Genomic DNA, 21,062 nt, shown 5'->3' with positions numbered 1-21,062 from the left:
TAATTAAATCAAAAATATCCCTCACTCATACATTTATTGAAGCACTATTCAGAATAGCAAAGAAATTGAGCCAAATATTTGGATCTAAAGTTCCTCGTGGCCAAAGCAAAAAGAGAGAAGCATTACTCAGCTATTGATACAAAAATACTTTGAAAACAGCCACCCCAAAACTTAGTTGCCTAAAGAACAAGCATTTGACCCATGTTCATTGGTTTCCAGGTTAACAGTAGCTTTATTGGTTGAGGCTGAGCGTGGCTACCCTTTGGTTGGCCTGCCTCCAGCGTGTGGGGATGGAGCGGTTATGGCCCATGGGTCTCCATCCGGGATGCACGTTGAGAGGAAGCAGCAACCTAGAGACAGTAACTTTCAAAAGACCACTGGAGCATAAGAAAGCAAGCCCAACAATGTGAACGTATTTCAAGCCTCTGCTTGTGTATGTCTCCTAACATCTTATTGGACGAAACGAGTCTATAGCCAAGCCCAAAGTGCATGGGTATGGAAGCAGCTCTGCTCACCATGAGACCACGGCGACGGTGTGGATGTGTAACACCGATAGAGTAGTGTGGAGAAATGGAGCCGATAACCAAATCCATCCCCAGTTTACCATCTTAGAATTATTCCAGTCCCTTCCATCCTTACACCAAATGCCCCAAAATCTTCATTCAATCCCAGCATCAGGCTGAAGGTTCGGGATCTTTTGGTTTTACATCAAGTCTTTTTGCTGATCATTTTCATACAGAGACTTAAGAATTAAAGATAAATTATCATTAGTCATGCCCTATATGTAATAGCAAAACAGTGATGGGATAACAACAACGAACTCTCATTGAAAAATAGAAAGGATGTGAAGTGCATATCAAATGACTGGTCCAAAGCAAAGCCTCTGGACAAGTGTTGGCATGTCCTGCTACTCTGAGGATCCTTAACTGAGTAAGTTTTGATCCAATCACCTGAGATAGCTCCCCAGTCTGTTGCTCCCCTGTCTCTCAGTTCTCTTTCTGGGAGATAATATTTTTTTTCCTTTTTGTCCTTGGAATTTGTGAAATATACTCTTCCTGGCAGCTGAGCAGGTTTCTCATCTGGTTGCTAGTAATGGAAAGATCTGAGGAGTTCTTCATCTCATAGTCTTGGAATCTTTTAGTCCAGGTTGGTAGTGATGTTGCTGATTCTACTCTTGTAAGCATGGTGGGTTTTCTACACGTGAGCACAGTCAAATCCATGTGTTAAAAGTCCCACCCACAATTATCTCTCTTTAAATTTAATTTTGAGTACTTTGATGGCATCAGGCTCTTAGGGGAACATAATAAATTGTAAGGTTTGTACACTGCCCAACATAAGAGCATGGAAAAGGTGCAGAGATATAATACCAATAGGGGGAAGAATTGTGACCATCAATTAATCTATTGCAGGAAGCAGTTACTTACTTGTGTGAACTGCATGTCCCCAGGCTTTGATAGCCTGCCACTACAACTAAGACAATGTTGAACTTAATATTCAAATTGTTGGGTCTCGTTTCCCAAGGAAATCTTTTCTTTCTATACCCATGGGAGCTGTATTTGTCTGTTTTATGTTGCTACAACAGAATGCCACACACTGAGTAACTTGTAAAGAAGAGAAAGTTATTTGGCTTGTAGATCTGGAGGCTGAGAAGTCTGAAGGCATGGTGACAGCATCTGCTCAGCATGAGTGGGGGCCTTCTTGTTTCATATTCCCATGGCGGAAGGCAGGAGGACAGGAGAGCATGCACGAGTGGACAAGAGGGGGCTGAACTCACTCCTACCAGGAACTCATGCCAACAATAACCGACCCACTCCTAAGATCACAGCTTTAATCCATTCATGAGGGCAGAGCCTTCATGACCTAATCACCTCTTAAAGGTCCCACCTCTCAACACAGTTGCATTGAGGACTAAGTTTCCAGCACATGAACTTTGGGGGACACGTGCAAACCATAGCATGGGCTAACTTCTGTTTTAAGTACTAGAGACTCAGGAGCTCTGGTGCCATCAAGTCAAACATAATGATACTTACGTCCTCCCTGAGGCAGGAATGTTTAAGATCAGAACTCCCTCCATAAAGAGTGGACCTCCCCCATTGTCTAGCTGTGTGATGTCCAGATAGTGCTTACAGGCTGAAGCAAGGCTTCATGTATCCAATGCTATACCTCTCACCTTCAGCGACTCCTCTTGGTAAGAAGAAGGAAGTTCTTTCTCTCACAGTAACACAATCCAACACATATGCTCCCATTTTGAGAGCCCCCAGCTAAATTGCAATGCCAGTACCAGAGCTGCTGGTAACAGGGAATGAAGGGGAGCTGGACATGGGTGTTTACACAATCACATCCATGTGTTAAAAGAGAAATAGCAGCAGCTACAAGGAACAGGGTGTGGGTCACTTTACATTTGCAAGAAAACGGGCAAATGCCCAAGTGGTCTGTGTAGAGGAAGTAGTGGGAAAGCAGGGAGCCCAGTCTGTTAGACAGGAAGGATGTCTCTAAGTTCTTTGAAGCTTTTGTGCCACACTTTTATTTGCGCTGCACTCATTGCATCCTCCCCAAAAGTCTTCTGAATCATCTGAATAGTTTCTGCAGAGGAATGTTCAAGCTTAATGCAAAATTTAATGCAGATGCATTGCTCTACTTGCTCATTCATTTTGAATGTGACAGCCACACAGTATACCTGCTCACTCAATGACACCTAGTACCCCACTGTCTAGTACAGAGAAGGGGGCATTGTTCACGCATGTGCATCCCAGTCCACCCTCCTTGGCTGCCAGGTTCCATCGATGTCACACAAACCGTTCTTGTTATACTAGCAATGGCTGCATCCTTTTCAGACATACCTCGGATATCCACACATAAAACAACTATGCATAGCAGCCTTATTCATAATAGCCAAAAGTGGAAACAACCTGAATTACTGATGAATGAATAAATAAAAAGTGAGAAATCCTTACAATGGAATGCTATTTGGCAAAATGAATGGATGTAATATGTATACGTGTTACAACATGGGTGCCTCTCAAAAACACTGTTCTAAGTGAAAGAAGCCTATCACACGCCCCCATAATATCATGAAATTTTTAAAAAGCTGCATATTGTATGATTTCACTCATGTTAAATATCCAGCATAGGCAAATCCACAGAGACAAAAAGGTATCGATAGATTGGTGGTTCCCGAGGGCTAGGGTTGGAAATGGACATGAGGAGTGACAGCCAATGGGTAGGGAGTCTTTTTTGAGGTGTTGAAAATATTCTGAAATTAGACTGTGGTGATATTTGCATGACCCTATGAATATACTAAAAATGATTGAATTGTACACTTTCAAGTGGGTGAATTATAAGATTTTTTAGTTATATCACAGTAAAGCTGTTTCAAAAAAAAAACTCATGAGTCTATTCTGGTGGAAATAAATGAATAGGAGAGAAGGAAAAGTGTTTATTTTACAGGCAGGGGTGGGGAACCTGTGGCCTCAGGGCCACACATGGCCTTCTGGATCCTTGAGTGTGGCCTTTTGACTGAATGCAAATTTCACAGAACAAATTCTCTGGAGGCCCTTTCCACTTCCACTTTTGGTGACTTGGCAAAAAACGGACTCAGCAGAACTGAGTTTGCACATCGGAGAGACACATGTCCACTGCCTGAGAGCTGTAGCACTGGAGTGCACATCCTCCCGGCTGAGCACCAGTCCAGTAAGGCCATTTCTCCAGCCAGAAAGCTTCTTTGTGACACAGGACTGTTTCCTCTTTCCTTCCGAAATTCCCTGTAATTTGAACAGTTGCTGGGATGAGGCCCCACTAATAGATCACATCCCAAGGTGCTTCCAGGGTGGCCAGTGCTACTGACACACTTCTCAACAGGATGGCAAGAGCAAATTTCACTTAGCACCATGTCCTTCAGCTTCATCCACGTCACCACAAATGATCGGATTGCCCTCGTTTTTAGGGCCACCGTGAATATATGCCACTTTTTAAAACAAAATCCATTATCAATGGACGCTTAAGTTGCTTCAATATCTTGGCTATTGTGAATAATGCTGCAATTACCTGGGAGTGCAGATACCTCTTTGACATACTGATTTCAGTACCCAGAAGTGCTATTACTGGATCATATATAGGGTAGTTCTATTTTTAATTTTTTGAGGAACCTTCATGCAGTTTTCCATGATGGCTGTACTAATTTACATTCTAAAAGTGTACAAGTATTCCCTTTCTCCACATCCTCACCAATATTTGTTATCTTTTGTCTTTTTGATAATCACCATCCTAACAGGCACGAGGTGGTATCTCACTGTGGTTTTGAGTGCATTTCCCTGATGATTAGTGATGTTGAGTATTTTTTCATAACCCTGCTGGCCATTTGTATGTCTTCCTATGAGAAATGTATATTCAGGTCCTTTGCCCATTTTTTATTGGGTTGTTTTCCTGCTATTGAATTATATGAGTTCCTTATATATTTTGGATAAAAACCTCTCATCAGATATACAGTTAGGAAATATTTTCTCCCATTCCTTAAGCTCTTTACTTTGTTAATTATTTCCTTTCCTATGCATAAGCTTTTCAGTTTGAAGGGATCCCATTTGTATATTTTTGCTTTTGTTGCCTATGCCTTTGGGGTCATATCCAAGAAATCTTTGCCCACACCAATGTCAAGAAGTTATTCCCCTATGTTTTTGTCTAGTAGTTTTAGAGTTTCAAGTCTTACATTCAATGCTTTAATACACTGTCAGTTGATTTTTGTATTTGGGGTTGGATAAGGATCAAATTACATTGTTCTGAATGTGGATACCCCATTTTTCCAACACCGTCTATTAAAGAGATTGTCCTTTCCCCATCATGTGGGCTTGGCGCCTTTTTGCAGGAGCAGTTGACCAATGAATTGAAATTTTGCAATTGCATTTTAATTGTCCTATTTGTCTTAGTTTTTATTTTATTTGTTTTTATTTTTCCCTTATAATTTTATTCCATTTATGGTGTGTGTGTGTGTGTGTGTGTGGTGTGTGGTACTCTGTGGAATGCAATGAGATAAGAAGAATAGATGTAGAAGGGGAGAGAGAGGACTGTGGATAGAGAAAAGAATGAAAAAGTATATTCTCTGTTTAGTTAATCTCTGAACATATTAATTTAAATCATTAGGTACAACACATTTTATAAAAATTATTGCTTTTTTCATATTTTAATCAGTAAAAAAGTGAGATAGTTTAAGAAGAGAGTAGGCAGAAGACCATTCAAAGACTATAGAAGGAAAGCAAAAAAAAAGAGACAGTAAAGAGAATCAAAGAAATAAATCATCAAATAGGAGGAAAGTCGCAGCAAATCACATCTGGTTAGAGATATAAAGAAAGAAGCAGAAGCAGATACAAGAAAACACAAAGAGAATCAGAAAATATTAGTCTGTGGTGCAATGCATTACACAACTGGTTGCTATGATATAGACATCATAGTTGTAAAATTTAATGTATTTCCAAAGCAAAATATAATGAATTTTTTATACCATCTGCTTTATTCATGTCATAAAATTCCTATACTAATTTTTATAATGGAGAGTTATTTGTATAAAAGCTAAATGAGTATTGGCCCCAATTTGACTTTTCCTCCCTACTTCATTTTGCTTCAAAATCCATTGGCAAAACTAAAATAAAATCTGTTTCTTTGTCCAATGTTATGATGAAATCATCTCCTGGGGTTTTTATGGGCATAAATTAAATTGTGGAAGAAAGTGCTTTGAAAAGCACTCTGAACCAAGATAAAGGTTTTATTGCATTACGATAGGCATTAATGTGTCAACTTACCTGAGAATCGCATGGGGAGAACTCTTTACTCGGGCCCCAGACATCCAGACTCAAGAATGGAAGGTCATTTGTTAAGTTTTTCTTCAGCTGTCATTTTCCTGTTCCATCAATTTGATTGTCCAGGTTTGGAGGTGAAGAGTTTATGCAATTGATTAAACATTTGGATCTTGGTCTCTTCTCAGTCTAATGGCTGGGTTATAGTGTATTAAGAGAAGTTAAAATTGGATGTTAGGGGACTCCTGTCCACCCACTTCTTGCAGCCTGTACTAAGACTACGGGTTAAAACTGGGCCTTTGAAGATGAGGTGTGGCTTGTTGCTTCTTCTCTGGCCTCTTCTCAATCCCCACCCTGCAGACTACACTCTTGGGATGTCAGGGACATGAAATTATCAGTGCCGGAAGAAGGCTCATAAGCTTCCATATTTTAACTGCATAATTTTACAGAAAGGGAAATGGAGAGCCAGAGTGAGGGAATGATTTTGCCAGACAAGTCAAGATTAAATCTAGGTTGATAGAAAGAGTGGATCTCCTGTCAGCCCAGAGTTTTATCATCTGCCTGTTCCCAAAATCTTTAGACAACTTATTGCTCTGGTATTTTAACTCCCCTATTGACACCCTCAACTTGCCCAAGTTTTCTGAGCTTGCTAAAGAGATAACAAGTTAAAGGAATAAATTAGTCAACTATCCCTCTTTTTAAAAATCTTTGTTAAAGTGTTTATCAGGAAGTGGTATAGTATGTGCCTGTATCAAATTACCAGAACTGTCATCTTTCTATCAAGATTTAAATTGACCACTTTTAGTATAAAAAATAACCTTCTTTCAAACAGATGCCCCTAAATATCATAACCATGTATCTAGAAGAAACAAATAAGAACAACTAACTGATGGCTCTGGATGGTGAACAAAAGTAGGCAAGTCTTGAATTAGAGTCCTACTGGAAGAAGGAACCAGTACTAATGAGTTTTCTGAAAGGATTATGAACTCAGATCTGAGTTGCTGCCCATCATGAGCAAGAAAGTATCTTTGGAGTGAGCCAAACCAAGTTAAAATCCTGCTAAAAAAATAAATAAACATGCTGTAGATGAACATGACAAAATTTAATCTCTATGGCATATAATATCATTCACAATGTCCAACAGTTTCTCAACATACAAAGTGCTAGGAAACTATAACTCATTTTCATGAGAAAAGAAAATCAACAGAACTCAATTATCAGGCCATGACTTATAAACTGCTATATAACTATGTTTAATTAGGTTTAAAAGTATGCTTGCAATGAATAAAAGAAGAAATCACATCAGATAAACAACAATACCAAAAAAATTTTAATGTTAGTATTTTGCAGTATCAATATTTTTCTTTGGACTTGTTTATTAGCATGATGAACTTGATAAAAAAATCAATAACCTTAAAAATAGATCAGTAGAAAATAAATCCAATCAGAGGAAGAGAAAGCAAAATCATTGAAAGAAAATAAACTGAGCTTCAAGGACCTGTAATCAAGCTAGAAAGGCCTAGCTTACATCTACGTGGATACTCAGAATACAAAAAATAGAAAGGGACAGAAATGTATTTGAAGAAATAATAGTAAAATACTCCTCAAATTTGGCAAAAGATATCATGAGTCCAAAATAGGATAAATAAAAGGAAACCACATGTGAGACTATCATATTCAAATGGTTGAAACTCAAGCATAAATAGAGTCTTCAAAGCAGTCAGAAAAAAAAAGCAACACAATAAATGCAGGGAAGAAATAACTTCAATGACTACGATCTTTTCATCAAACACTATGCATGGTGGGTTACAGTGGAAGCACATGCTTCAATTGTTAAAAGAAAAAATAAGTAAGTAAACCCAAACTTCTAAATCCAGCAAAAATATCCTTCAAGAATAAAGGCAAAAAACATAGACTTTGTCACAGCTAGATAAATACAAGTAATGCTCAAAAGAAATGACAGAAAAGGAGAAATCAGATTTTTAAAAATATGTAAGGAATATTAGAAATGGTAAATAGGTGGATAAATGATAGAGACTTTTAATTGCCTCTTTAAAATGCATTTAACTATTAAATCGAAACCTATAATTTAGTTTATAGAGTTCTATAATATATGTAGATGAAATATATTTGATACATATAGCATAATAGGTGGTGATTTTGGGTGAGCATAATTGGACTTAAATGTGAAAGATACCTATATTTAAGGTGAAGTGGTACAAAAGGAACTCTAAGCAGACTGTAAAAAGTTTGTGATACATATTGTAACCTCTGGAGCAGCTCCTAAAACATTAATGCAAAGAGGTATAGTTGATAGCTAATGAAATAATTGATTTTGAAATACTGAAAACATTTAATTAACCAAAAAAAAAAAAAAAAAAGGCAGGAATGGGGAACAGAAGATTAAAAGCAGATGGGAACAAGTAGGAAATAATAAAATGGGAGAACTTCACACAGTCACATCAAAATTATATTAAGGGTAATGGCTAAACATTCCAATTTAAAAACAGTATCAGGATGGACAAAAAAGGAACACCTAAATATGTACTATATACAAGTGAAATGCTTTAAATATATAAACACAGGTTGAGAGCAATGGATTTAAAAAGATACACTAATGCAAATGATACTAAAAAGAAAGTTATAGTTGATATTGATATCAAATAAAACATAATTTCAGACAAAGAATTCTACTCAAGATAAAGAAAGACATTTCACAATGATAAAGGTCTATCCATTAGAAAGATATAAAACTTGTAAATGGTATATGCATAATACAGCCTCAAAAGACATAATGTAAAAATTAATAAAAATGAAAGAGATAAACTGACAACTGCATAATTGCAGTAAGATATTTGGGCATTTTTCATTCCGAAATTGATAGGAGAGTAAAGAGAGAAAGGACCCGAACAATGGTATCAACTACACTGACCTAGTTGGTATCTATAGCAAGCTGGACCAACAATAGCAGAATACATATTGGTTTTAGGATCACATGTTATATTTACCAATATTGGCTGTATTGGATACTAAAACATCTCAATATATTTAGAGGACTAACATTACCAAAAGTATTTATCTGACAACAGCAGAATTAAATTAGACACAAATTACAAAATAATAACTAGGAAAACCTCTCTTTGTTGCAAAGCCCATTGTTGAAAATCATTGGATCACATTTTAGTGGGTCTATTTCTGGACTCTATTATATTGCATTGATCCACATGTCTAATTATACACCAATTCTGTACTGACTTGATTACTCTAGGGTTATAGTCAATTTTTTATATCAGTGTAAGTTTTACAACTGTTTTTAAAATTGCTTTGGTATTCTAGGCTATGGCTTTTTTCCATATAAAAAATTAACATTTAACTTTAGCTCAAACTAAAATTAGTTTGATGTGGATTACAAACCTAAATGTAAAAGCAAAGTTATATAATTTCCAGAGGTGGGGAAAATAGGATAAAACCTCTATGACCTTGGTTAGGCAAATAATTCATTAAAACAACAAGCACAAGCCATTAAAAGAAAAATACTATTGAATTGCATCAAAATTAAAAGTCTTTGCCCTTTGAATGACATATTTAAGAAGAGACATTTTTAAGACATCTGCAAGCTACAAAATGGAAAAAAATATTTGCTGTATATGTATATATTAGGCAAAAACAGTAATAATAAATGCATAATAGTATTTATTATTTTCTATGGTTATTTCTATTTATTCAACTGATTATTATGTCTGTCTTAGTTCAGGCTGCTATTATAAAAATACCATGGACTGGGTGGCTTTAACAATAGAAATTTATTTCTTAACCATTCTGGAGGCTGGGAAGTCCCAGATCAAGGTGCTGGCCAGTTCAGTTCCTGGTTAGATCAATGTGTTCTCATCAAAACCTATTCCTGGCCGGGCGCGGTGGCTCACGCCTGTAATCCTAGCTCTCTGGGAGGCCGAGGCGGGCGGATTGCTCGAGGTCAGGAGTTCGAAACCAGCCTGAGCAAGAGCGAGACCCCGTCTCTACTATAAATAGAAAGAAATTAATTGGCCAACTAATATATATATACAAAAAATTAGCCGGGCATGGTGGCGAATGCCTGTAGTCCCAGCTACTTGGGAGGCTGAGGCAGGAGGATTGCTTGAGCCAGGAGATTGAGGTTGCTGTGAGCTAGGCTGACGCCATGGCACTCACTCTAGCCTGGGCAACAAAGCGAGACTCTGTCTCAAAAAAAAAAAAAAAAAAAAAAAAAAAAAAAAACCTATTCCTGCTGCATTTGACCCTAGAATTAGGGTGCACTAGCAAACATTAGAAGTTTCACTTTGAGCATATGATACATGCAGAGAGTCAGCAAAAGATTTTGTACTAGCTACAAGAGAGAAGGAAACAGTCATTCAAATCTGATTAAATTATATGACTTTTCACTTCCATTTTCTTATGCAAGTTTTTCCTTCCCTTCTTCCTCAAATGCCTGCAGATTCAGATTTTTTCAATAGAATTTTTGGCCTTCTATATTAGGACTGAAGCTTTCAATCACAAGTCCTTGTGATAGGACAGATCACATACTACAGGTCTAAAACAAATGACAAGCCACCCAAGGACACATACATAGGCCAGCATGTCTGGGGCCAAAAAGAAACCTGTGGAAAGTGTGGGACAGTCAAATGGGCCTCTGCTCCCCCATAATAAATCTCTTTGTGCAAAGTTGGCTTATGTGCTTAGTCAAAACTCTCATACATAGTTTATTGAACAATCATGTATTGTTTGGTGGGCTACAAGACGAAATGATCTCATTTACTCCTCTAAGACTTCAGACAAGTGTTGTTGGCTCTTCCTTTCCAGATCCTCTGTGGCATGCAGGGTGGATCTCACAGGTGTTAAAATGACCAGCCCAGTTATTCCAAATTGAAATTCATTCTTCTATCCAATTCAAAGCATTGCCCCTCTCCACCAGCCCAGACCTGCCTTGCACACTGGGAAGGAGATGCATTTGACTCCCCTTCATGCCTCTTCCCTCGTCCTCTGAATGCTCCAGACATCTCCAAGATCAGGCTCTAAAAGGGGAGATTAGAAGGAAGTGGCAAAGGCATTTTTATTTAGCAGCTATGGTTGATGCTTCTTCCCTGGCTATGGTGGACTGTCAGATGAGGTGCATATTTCAGTGCTTCCAGAGGTCCCTGTGGCCTATCCTCAGCTCACTTCCCCGATGTGGGAGAATCCTTTTGACTTGACCTCCCCCTCCTTTCTGCCCCAGATAATACTCTCCAGAGTACCTATTACTATGGTACTCCTCCCCTGCTGGCCAGCTTCCTTGCAGGAGGGGAGGACACTTGGTGAGACAAGCTCAACACTGGGCCACTGAAAACCCATGAAGCTTGCCCCACCGGGGAGCGGAGTGCAGGCTGCCCGAGACCAGCTCCTCTGTTTACCCTGCCATCGCTCTATTTCTTTCCTTTTCCTTTGTTCAAACAGACACAGAAGGAGGACTGGCAAATCCACTGCTCCAGCAGATATGCAACAGGGGAGAAGGGATGCCAGGCTCCCATCTCATAGGCATGCACAGTCTTTACAAGTGGTCCTTGCAGAGCACCCCCTGGTTTGAGTTGGGTGGGGAATGGGCACCATTAAGAGAAGAGGGGAGAGGAAAAATACAGCTTTTCTTCCCTAAAGGCAACGACTCTATAGTTTAACAAGTTCTGTTCAGTTGAGCCAATCATTTTTCATATTTCTAGTTTTTTCTTTATATAGACTGGAAAGAGGATGGATAAATGTTAGTCATGTGACTTGGTGGCCTCATCATCACCTGTAAAGGAAAACGGTGCTTTCCCTTGCAATATAGGATGTTCAGTGCTCAATGTGCTCAATTTTGGGGCATTATCTTCCAGTCTCAGCAGCCAGCCCATTCACCATCCTATTATACCTGTTTAGATGCAGGTGCTTTAGAAAAATAGGTAATAAGGATGAGTATCTTAGCAATGGAAAGCCAAGGAAATGAGATTCATGGAAATTTTACAGACCATGTAACATAGGCTAGAATATCTCCCTCTATTGTCTCTTCCAGGAACATGGGGATATGTCTGCCCAATTCACCTTACGTGGGTGTTTCAGATTTCAAGGAATCCAAGCCATTAAAGCTGCTTGGATTTCTTAATAGCCGACAGGATAAATACACGGTAACAATGTCATAAAGCTGAAACACTGTTGTTCATTGTAGTCATTGCATTCCAAACTTTCCAGTGTAATGGCTGTTGGGGGACTCTGAGCATCCTAAAACATAATAGCAAGAGAATTTATGGCAAAAAAGACCACTATGTACCTGATAATCTCTTTTCTTTACAGCTTCCATTTCCCAGCTTACTTCCATTTCCAAGTTCTTTTCCATCACCTTAACCCTTCAGAGCCAACTGACAACTACCTAGGTAGCAGGTGGAATACATGGTAATTTGCCCCCATCACTAGAGCACTTCAGAGCAATATTATATCATGAGACTCACATGGGGTGCCACGTGAAAGGGGTCCTCAGTAGATACCTTTCAAACTGAATTCAAACATAGGAAAATGTGATGTGGTAGAGTTAACTCTTCCCCAAAATCCACTGGCTTTCCTGCATTCTATTTTGCTTCATAAAAGCAAACTCCTAGAGTACCTTTCAATTATAATTCAATTGATCAACATCTGCTTTACCTACAATCTCTGGATAGCCTAAAGCAGTGGTTCTCAATCTTAATCTCGGCTCAACATTAAAACCACCTGGGGAGTTTTCAAAACTCCCAACGCCCATGCCACACACCCAACGTGAAAGTCCTTGAAGGTGAGACCCAGGCATCAGGTTTTTTTCAAGTTTTCCCAAGTTTCTGGTCTGCAGCCAAAGCTGACAAACACTGGGGAAAGTGGTCCAGAGCTGTGTACTCCGGATCCAGGGGGCTGTCGCTTTCCTGGGAACTCTTCCTCAGCCTTGGTGCTTGACACAGAGGACCCTGACGGCTGTGCTCCCAGCCTCCGGGCCTTTGGGACTGCTGTCCTGGCCCTCTTTGCCCCTGCAGAGCACAGCCGGGTGAAGGCGGACGAGGGAAGCACAAGGGTGACATCTAGTGGTTAAAAAAATGAAGTTGTTTTTTTTTTTTTTAAAGATCGTGTTCACTGAAAAATGGCAACAGAAAGTGACCAAAGGAACGTGGTCTGTGTGTCTCCTTGGATTGGCTCAGGTTTCCTATCTTGACAACACTCCAGGAAGACCGTGGGACCGAACTGCATTTTTAAAGGCTTCGGAGGGAGGTTTCGGTCCTCACTGAGCGTGGTCGCGGCGCCCGTGGTGTTTAGCCTGCGCTGCAGAGGGACCCGCTGTGGTGTCTGCTCCCAGCCCTCCTGTGACCTGCAGACGTGGCCTGACAGCAAGTCGCCTGCAGCCTGGCCTCCCACGCCGTGCACGCTGCGCCCCGTCGCCACTGAGAAGCACCGGGCGCTCGCGCACACTGGCTCGCCCAGGCCGGCCCCGCCCCTCCGCATCTCACCTTGCGGTACCTGTGCCGCCCGCAGCACGTGGCAGAGTCGGTGCCCGCAAGCACTGTGGTCGCATGCTCTGGCTGCCATAAGGCAGTACAGGCACACCTGGCTTTATTGTGCTTCACCGTATTGGCTTCGCAGATATTGCTTTTTTTACAAATTGAAGGTTTGTAGCAACCCTGCATCAGGTAAGTCTGTTGATGCCATTTTTCCAACAGCATGGGCTCACTTGGTGTCTCTGTGTCACATTTTGGTAATCCTCAAATATTTCAAAATTTTCTGTTATTCTGTTATGGGGATCTGCAATCTGTGATCCTTAGTGTTACTGTTGTAATTGTTTTGGGTCACAACAAACTGCGCCCATGCAAGACAGTGAACTTAATCGAAAAATGTGTGTTCTGACTGCTCCACTGAGTGGCATTCCCCATCTCTCTCCTTTTCCTCTGGCCTCTCTGTTCCCTGAGACACAACAATATTGAAATTAGGCCGATTAATAACCCTACAGTGGCCTCTAAGTGTTCAAGTGAAAGGAGCATCTCTGACTTTAAATCAAAAGCTAAAAATGATGAAGCTTAGTGAGGAAGGCGTGTCGACAGCTGAGACACGCTGAAAACTGTGCCAAAGTTAGCCAAGTTGTAAATGCAAAAGAAAGATTCTTAAAGGAAATTAAAAATGCTACTCCAGTGTAGACACGAATCATAAGAAAGCTAGACAGCCTTATTGCTGATACAGAGACAGTTTGAGTGGTCTGGATAGAAGATAAAACCAGACACAACTTTCCCTTAAGCTAAAGCCTAATCCAAAGAAGGGCCCTAATGCTCTTCAATTCTGTGAAGGCTGAGCGAGGTAAGGAAGCTACAGAAGAAAAGTTTAAAGCTAGCAGAGTTTGGTTCATGAGGTTTAAGGAAAGAAGCAGTTTTCATAACATAAAAGTGCTGGGTGAAGCAGTTAAGTGCTGATATAGAAGCTGCAGCGACTTATCCAGCAGATCTAGCTAAGATAATTGATGAAGGTGGCTGCTCTAAACAACAGATTTTCAATTTAGACAAAACAGCCTACTGTTGGAAGAAGATGCCATCCAGGACTTTCAAAGCTAGAGAGGAAAAGTCAATGCCTGGCTACAAAGTTTCAAAGGACAGGCTGACTCTTCTGTTAGGGGCTTAAACCACTGATTACTTTAAGTTGAAGCCAATGCTCACTGACCATTCAGAAAATCCTAGGGCCCTAAAGAATTTTGATAAATCTCTGATTGTACCCTATAAATAAAACAACAAATCCTGGATGAAAACACATCTGTTTATAGCATGATTTGCTGAATAATTTGAACCCACTGTTGAGACCTACTGCTCAGAAAAACAAACAAACAAAAATGATTCCCATCAAATAATTACTGCTCATTGACCATGTACCTGGTCACCCAAGAGCTTGAATAGAGATGTATAAGGAGATTAATGTTTTTATGGCCACTAACACAACATCCATTCTGTAGTCCATGGATTGAGGAGTCATTTTGACTTTCAACAGTTATTATTCAAGAAATACATTTCATAAGGCTATAGCTTCCATAGATAGTGATTTCTCTGATGGACCTTGGAAAAGTATATCAAAAACCATCTGGAAAGGATCCACCATTCTAGAAGCCATTAAGAACATGTGTGTTTCATGGGAGGAAGTCAAAATATCAACATTAACAGGATTTTGGAAAAGGTTGATTCCAACCCTCAGGGATGACTTCAAGACTTCAGTGAAGAAAGTGACTGCAGATTCAGTGAAAATGGAAAGAGAGCTAGAATTGAAGTGGAGCTTGATGATGTGGTTGAATTGGTGCAATCTCATGATAGAACTTGAATAGATGAGAAATTGCTTTTTATGGATGAGCAAAGAAAGATGTTTCTTGAGATGGAATCTACTTCAGGTGAAGATGCCATGAACATTGTTGAAATGACAACAAAGGATTTAGAATATAACATAAACCTAGTTGAAAAAGCAGCAGCAGGATTTGAGAGGATTGACTCCAATTTTGAAAGAAGTTCTACTGTGTGTGGTGCTATCAAACACCATCACATGCTACAGAGAAATCTTCCCTGAAAAAAAGAATCAATCAATGCAGCAATTTCCTTGTTGTCTTATCTTAATAAATTGCCACTGAGCTCGATGGCTCACTCCTGTAATCTCAGCTATTTGGGAGGCTGAAGCAGAAGATTGCTTGAGGCCAGGAGTTCAAGACCAGCCTGGGCAAATGTCAAGACCTCCACCTCTTAAGAAAAAACATGGGAATTTTTTTTTCATTTATTTTATATTTCATTTTATTTTTCATAGTAATCCCAGGGCATACCCCAAAGACATCATTTTAACTTAATCATGTCTTTAAAGGCCCTATCTCCAAATACAGTCATATTTTCAGGCACTGGGTGTTAGTACTTCAACATATAAATTTATGGGGCTGGAAGGCACAGTTTAACCTGTAACAGGCATGTTTGAGTGAGGATGGGCTCTAGTAGCAAAATTCCACTCCCTTCCACGTCCCATCGAGTATTTGGAGACATGTTTTTTTTTAAATTTTTAATTATTAGGTGTACATAATAGTTGCATATCTTTCTAGAGTACATGTGATGTTTTGATACCAGCATACAATGTAAATTAATCAAATGAAGGTAATTGGGGTATCCATCGTCTCAGGCATTTATCATTTCTTTGTTAGGAACATTCTGTTTCCACTCTTTTAGTTATTTTAAAGTATACGCTTATTGTTGATGATAGTCATTTTGTTGTGTTATCAAATATTATCATTCTATCTAGCAATTACTGTACTTTTGCCCAATTAATCCTCCCCACATTGTCACTCCCTCCCTATTATCCTTTCCAGGTTCTGGCAACCATCATTCTACTCTCTGTCACCATGAGATCAATTGTTTTTAATATTTAGCTCCCACAAATGAGTGAGAACATGTGAGATTTGTCTTTCTGTGCTTGGCTTATTTCACTTAAGATTATGTTCTCCAGTTCCATCCATGTTGTTGCAAATGGCAGAGTTTCATTCTTTTTTGTGGCTGTATAATATTGCACTGTGTATATGTAACCACAATTTCTTTATCCATTCATCCATTGATGGACACTTAGGTTGATTCCAAATTTTGGCTATTGTGAGTAGTGTTGCAATAAACATGGAAGTGCAGTTATCTTTTTGATATACTGATTTCCTCTCTTTTAGATATATACCCAACATTGGGATTGCTGGGTCATATGGTAGTTCTATTTTCAGCTTTTTGAGGAACCTCCATACTGTTCTCCACAAAGGCTGTGCTAATTTACATTCCCACCAACAGTGCAGAGGGTTCCAATTTCTCTGCATTCTTGCCAACATTTGTTATTTTTTGTTTTTTTTAATAGCCATTGTAATGGATGTGAAGTGACATGTCATTGTGGTTTGATTTGTGTTTCCATAATGATTAGTGATGTTGAGTATCTCTTCATATGTTTGTTGACCATTTGTATATTATCTTTGGAGAAATGTTTGTTTAAGTCCTTTGCCCATTTTTAAAGCGAGTTATCTGTTTTTGTTTTTGTTGTTGTTGGATTGTAGAAATTCTTTATGTATTCTGGATATTAACCCCTTATCAGATATATTATTTGCAAATATTTTCTCCCATTCTATATGTTGCTTTTTTACTTCACAGAAGTTTGATGTAGTCACACATCTATTTTTGCTTTGGTTGCCTGTGCTTGCATGTCACATCCAAGAAATCATTGCTAAGAACAATGTCATAAAGCTTTTCCTTTATGTTTTCTTCTGGGAGTTTTATAGTTTGTGGTCTTATATTTAGGTTTTTAATCCATTTTAAGTTACTTTTGGTATGTGGTATAAGATCAAAGTCCATCTTCAGCCTTTTGCATGTGAATATCCAGTTTTCCCAACACTGTTTGTTGAAAATACTGTCTTTTCCCCATTGAGTGGTCTTCACCCCTTTGTGTGAAGGTGTGAATTCAATCATATGCGGGAGAACTTGTTTGTGGGCTTTCTATTCTATTCCATTGTTTATATGTCTGTCTTTATGCCAGTACCACACTGTTTTGATTACTGTAGATTTGTAATATGAAATCAGGAATTGTGAGGCCTCCAACTTTGTTCTTCCTTTTCTAGATTGTTTTGACTCTTACAGGTGCCATGAGATTCCATATGAATTTTAGGATAGACTTTTCTATTTCTGCAAATATATCATTGGGATTTTGATAGGGATTGCCTTGAATCTATAGATTCCTTTAGGTAATATAAGCATCTTAACAAGATTAAATCCTTAGTAACTTCAGAGAGAGTGACAGAGAAAAGGGGAGGGAGAGAGGACTCAAAGATAGCTACTATATGCTAAAATTTATCTTCCTATTGGTCACCCCACTGGTCACCAGGGTTGATTCAGCTGATCTGGCTGGCGAGGCAGTGTCCCCTTCCTCCCTCACCGTTCCATGTGTGTCCCTCCTGAGGCTGCACGCTCGGTGAAAGAGGATGACCTTCCCTGATAGAGGAGGACCGTTCTTCAGTCAAGGATATACAAGAAGCAGTGCTTGCCTGCTAGAAGCTCCAAACAAGCTCTCAAGGTTCCGGGGAAGTAGGTACCCAACGTGACTGTTCCCAGCCACTTGTGTCCAGGTGGGACATGTGGCTAGTTCTCATCAATAGAATCTGAGAGGAAGTGATGTGTGTCACTTCCAGGAAAATTATTCAGGTGGTCCTTCCACCTCCTCTGCCTTTGTCTGCCCTCTCAGTGCAGAGGACTCTAAGGAAGGCTCTTGGGTCTCTCTGACCACACTTCCCAAGCAGGAATACCCACCTAGATCCACAACATAAGTGAGAAACAGATTTATTAAGGCATGAAATTTTGGAGTTTATAGAGCAGCTGGCACTATCTTAACTAATTCAAACTACTAATAAGAGGTGGAACTAGGATTTGGATCCATGAAAGCTTATTTGAGAGACTATGGTCTTGATTAAAATAATAATGTGAAACATGAACCTTTATCTCTGAAGCTTGCATCATTCATCACTGAGCCAGTGTCTCTCAAAAGGCCACTCCCACAAGGATTACCTGAGGTGCCTGCAGACATAGGACCTCACCCCAGATTTTTCTGAATTAAAATCTTCAGTATCTGTGACAAAAATCTGCATTGTTAACAATCTCCCCAAGAGAACCTGGTGTATGCTAAACATTGAGAAACTTTTCTCTAAACTATGCCGTCTCCTTTCTAGTAGTGTCTTACACAGAATAGGGGATCCAACAGCATTTGTGTATGAGTCGTTGAACAAAAATGTGAGCCAATAGGGCATTTGTTTGGAAAGGAACTCCAGACTTTCCATACCTTCTGGATTCTAAATTTAGTGCTGTTTCCTTAAACCCCATTGGACAGTGCGCCGCTCAGGATTCTTTTTGGAGTTAGGAAGGCATTAAACCATTGTCAGAAACGACCCTCTACTGTTCTTGATTCTGCAGGCTCACTTTCAAGCTGCCAGGACTCAGACCCCATGCCTGGTGGACTTATTGTCCAGCCAGCCCACGGAGCAGGTAATTAGTCCGAAACTCAGCGCAGCTGTGCAGGTCAAACTCCCCTACCGTCACAAGGGACGGTTTGTTCCCAACAATCTCTTTCATCAAGGACCTGGAATCCTCCCCCACATACAGCCTCAGTCCTGAGAAGAGGGGGAAAAAAAAATCTTTAAAAGTATTTTTTAATAAAAGTCCACTATAACCTTGATTTTTGTTGCAGCATTCTACAAGGGCTGATAACTGCTGGGATCCTACGAGCAACGGTGAATTTGATTCAATCCTGAATTCCACGGCAGAGGGCTCTGGGGAGAACTACTAACCTGCCTTAATGGAAGAGGACAAAGAAAGGCCACCTTTGGATTTGTGAGGTCACGCACAGCTCAGGCAGCATGAAATTTACCGCGTTTGCTGCTGGCTCGAGCCATTTTCTCCAAATGGCCATCTCTCCCAGGAGAGATATTATGCTAATATTGTTAGAAGCTCAGAGGTTAGGTTATAAAACAGTACACGTTTGCTGTTTTGTCAACTTTGGGTATGGTTTTGTTTTAGCAGCTGTTTAAAATGAGAGGGAAAAAAATCACGGGAGAACAAAGAAGCATGGAATTAGAAGACTAAATAAAGGAAAGCAAGGAAAGTAGAGAGGCAGCGTGGAAGAAAAAGAGCAGAGTAAATACAGAGAGGAACAAAAGAACTGGGTAGAATGAAAGGGAAAGAAAGTTTAGGTCCTGCCTCCTACCTTTTTCATTTGAAGAAAGCTTGGGCATAAGCTTGTCACTTTCCTGACCCATAAAAATTGTCAGTGACCTTGTTTCTTCTTTCCTCTGAGCCTGAAACAGGCATTGAGGGATAATCTCAGAAAGTTTTAAATTGCCTGAGCACAGCGCCGAGGCCGTCCGTAGACAACTGGGAGTCTGGCGCTGCTCAGCAGAGGATGCAGACACGGAAAGAGAATCAATCTCTGGATCTTGTACCTGTCGTCGGCCCATGCTGGCTCCCTCCTCCCTCTCCTGCCATCCCCTGGAAAAGCTTTCAGCTGAATCCTTCATGCTCACTCTCTTGGATAAACAGCTGCATGCAATCCCTTGCTATTTAGGGGACAGAGATTTGGCTTTGCATGCATGGTTAGAGGAAGGATTCAGGGCTCTGGGCTCTGATCTCCCCCATTCTCCCCTCTCTCACTCCCACAGGAAGGAGGTTCCGAGAAACTAGAAGGTCAGGGAGGACTTCCGCAGGCCCTCTGGGTTCCCACGCTCCCCCACACTCTCCTCATCACACACCTGCAGGCAGAAGGATAGGGCACCTTCCTAGCATTAAGAAACTTATTAAAATTACAAAGTATATCTATCTTCAACTTAATACCTTGCCCTTGTTACAAAGAGAGAGGGAAAAACATGAAGGAATTCATTGAAAGGCTGTTTCCACATACAGTTTGGATCCACGTATTGTGCTGTTTACATCTCCAGCAAGGTCCATTACAAACATCTGGGGGGAATGGACACGTGGTCTTCCCACGTTTCTGCTCTCTCTCCCCTGCCAGTCTTGGTACTCTTCTGCAAGGGGCCCCTGCCGAGGGAAGATCGGGAGATAGTATTGAAGCCAAAATTTGGCTTCTTCTTTATATTAAAAAGATTGAAATGATTGAAAGATGAATATTCATTTTCCCTGTCACTATTTTGGAAGAAAAATATCAAGGAAATGTTGACTCATCAGAGGAAGTTTGCATTTACTTCAATAGTGGAGAGACTAATGCATACTTTTGGTTGATAGGGAGCCCAAAGAGATTCTAAGAAGGGTGAGGACTCTGGTGTCCTTATTACTGTCTTGTAAATATCCCCTTCCCTCTTGAAACTTTTAGTGAAGCTGTCAGTGCTCACAAATGATCAGTGGAGTTGGCTTTTATTTGGCAGGTGGAAGCAATTTGGTGGAGGCTTCAGGAAGAGTTGAGTTTCATGTCTGGGTCGGCCCAGTGCCCAGGAGAAAGGCAGCCCACAACCAGTCAGTATCCAGGAAGTAGAGGAGGGCATGGAAAGGGAAGATTCCGGGAATTTGCAGGAATATAGGAAAAGGGTTTCAGACTTTCAGACGCCATGGATTGGAGAGTGGCGTGAGCCAATTATGAGTCAGTCTTTCAGGGTAAGGAGATGCCCATCTGATAGTCTCTCAATTTGTCTCACGCAATTCTGCTGGCTTTTTGTTATTTTTTCTCCTTTCTCCCTCTGTTTTCCTTCTAACCCTGATAGGAGCA

At 40.1% G+C, this 21,062-nt stretch overlaps 1 long non-coding RNA gene across 1 annotated transcript in view; it reads right to left on the bottom strand.

The window, feature by feature from the left end:
* LOC105873602 (uncharacterized) overlaps window positions 1-21,062 on the bottom strand; it is a 36,315-nt gene that overhangs the window by 3,501 nt on the left and 11,752 nt on the right. The gene's annotated exons all lie outside the window — the stretch shown is intronic.

The sequence above is a fragment of the Microcebus murinus genome, chromosome 10 (assembly GCF_040939455.1).
Source record: "Microcebus murinus isolate Inina chromosome 10, M.murinus_Inina_mat1.0, whole genome shotgun sequence".
NCBI lineage: Eukaryota > Metazoa > Chordata > Mammalia > Primates > Cheirogaleidae > Microcebus > Microcebus murinus.
This window is presented reverse-complemented; position numbering and strand designations above follow the sequence as displayed.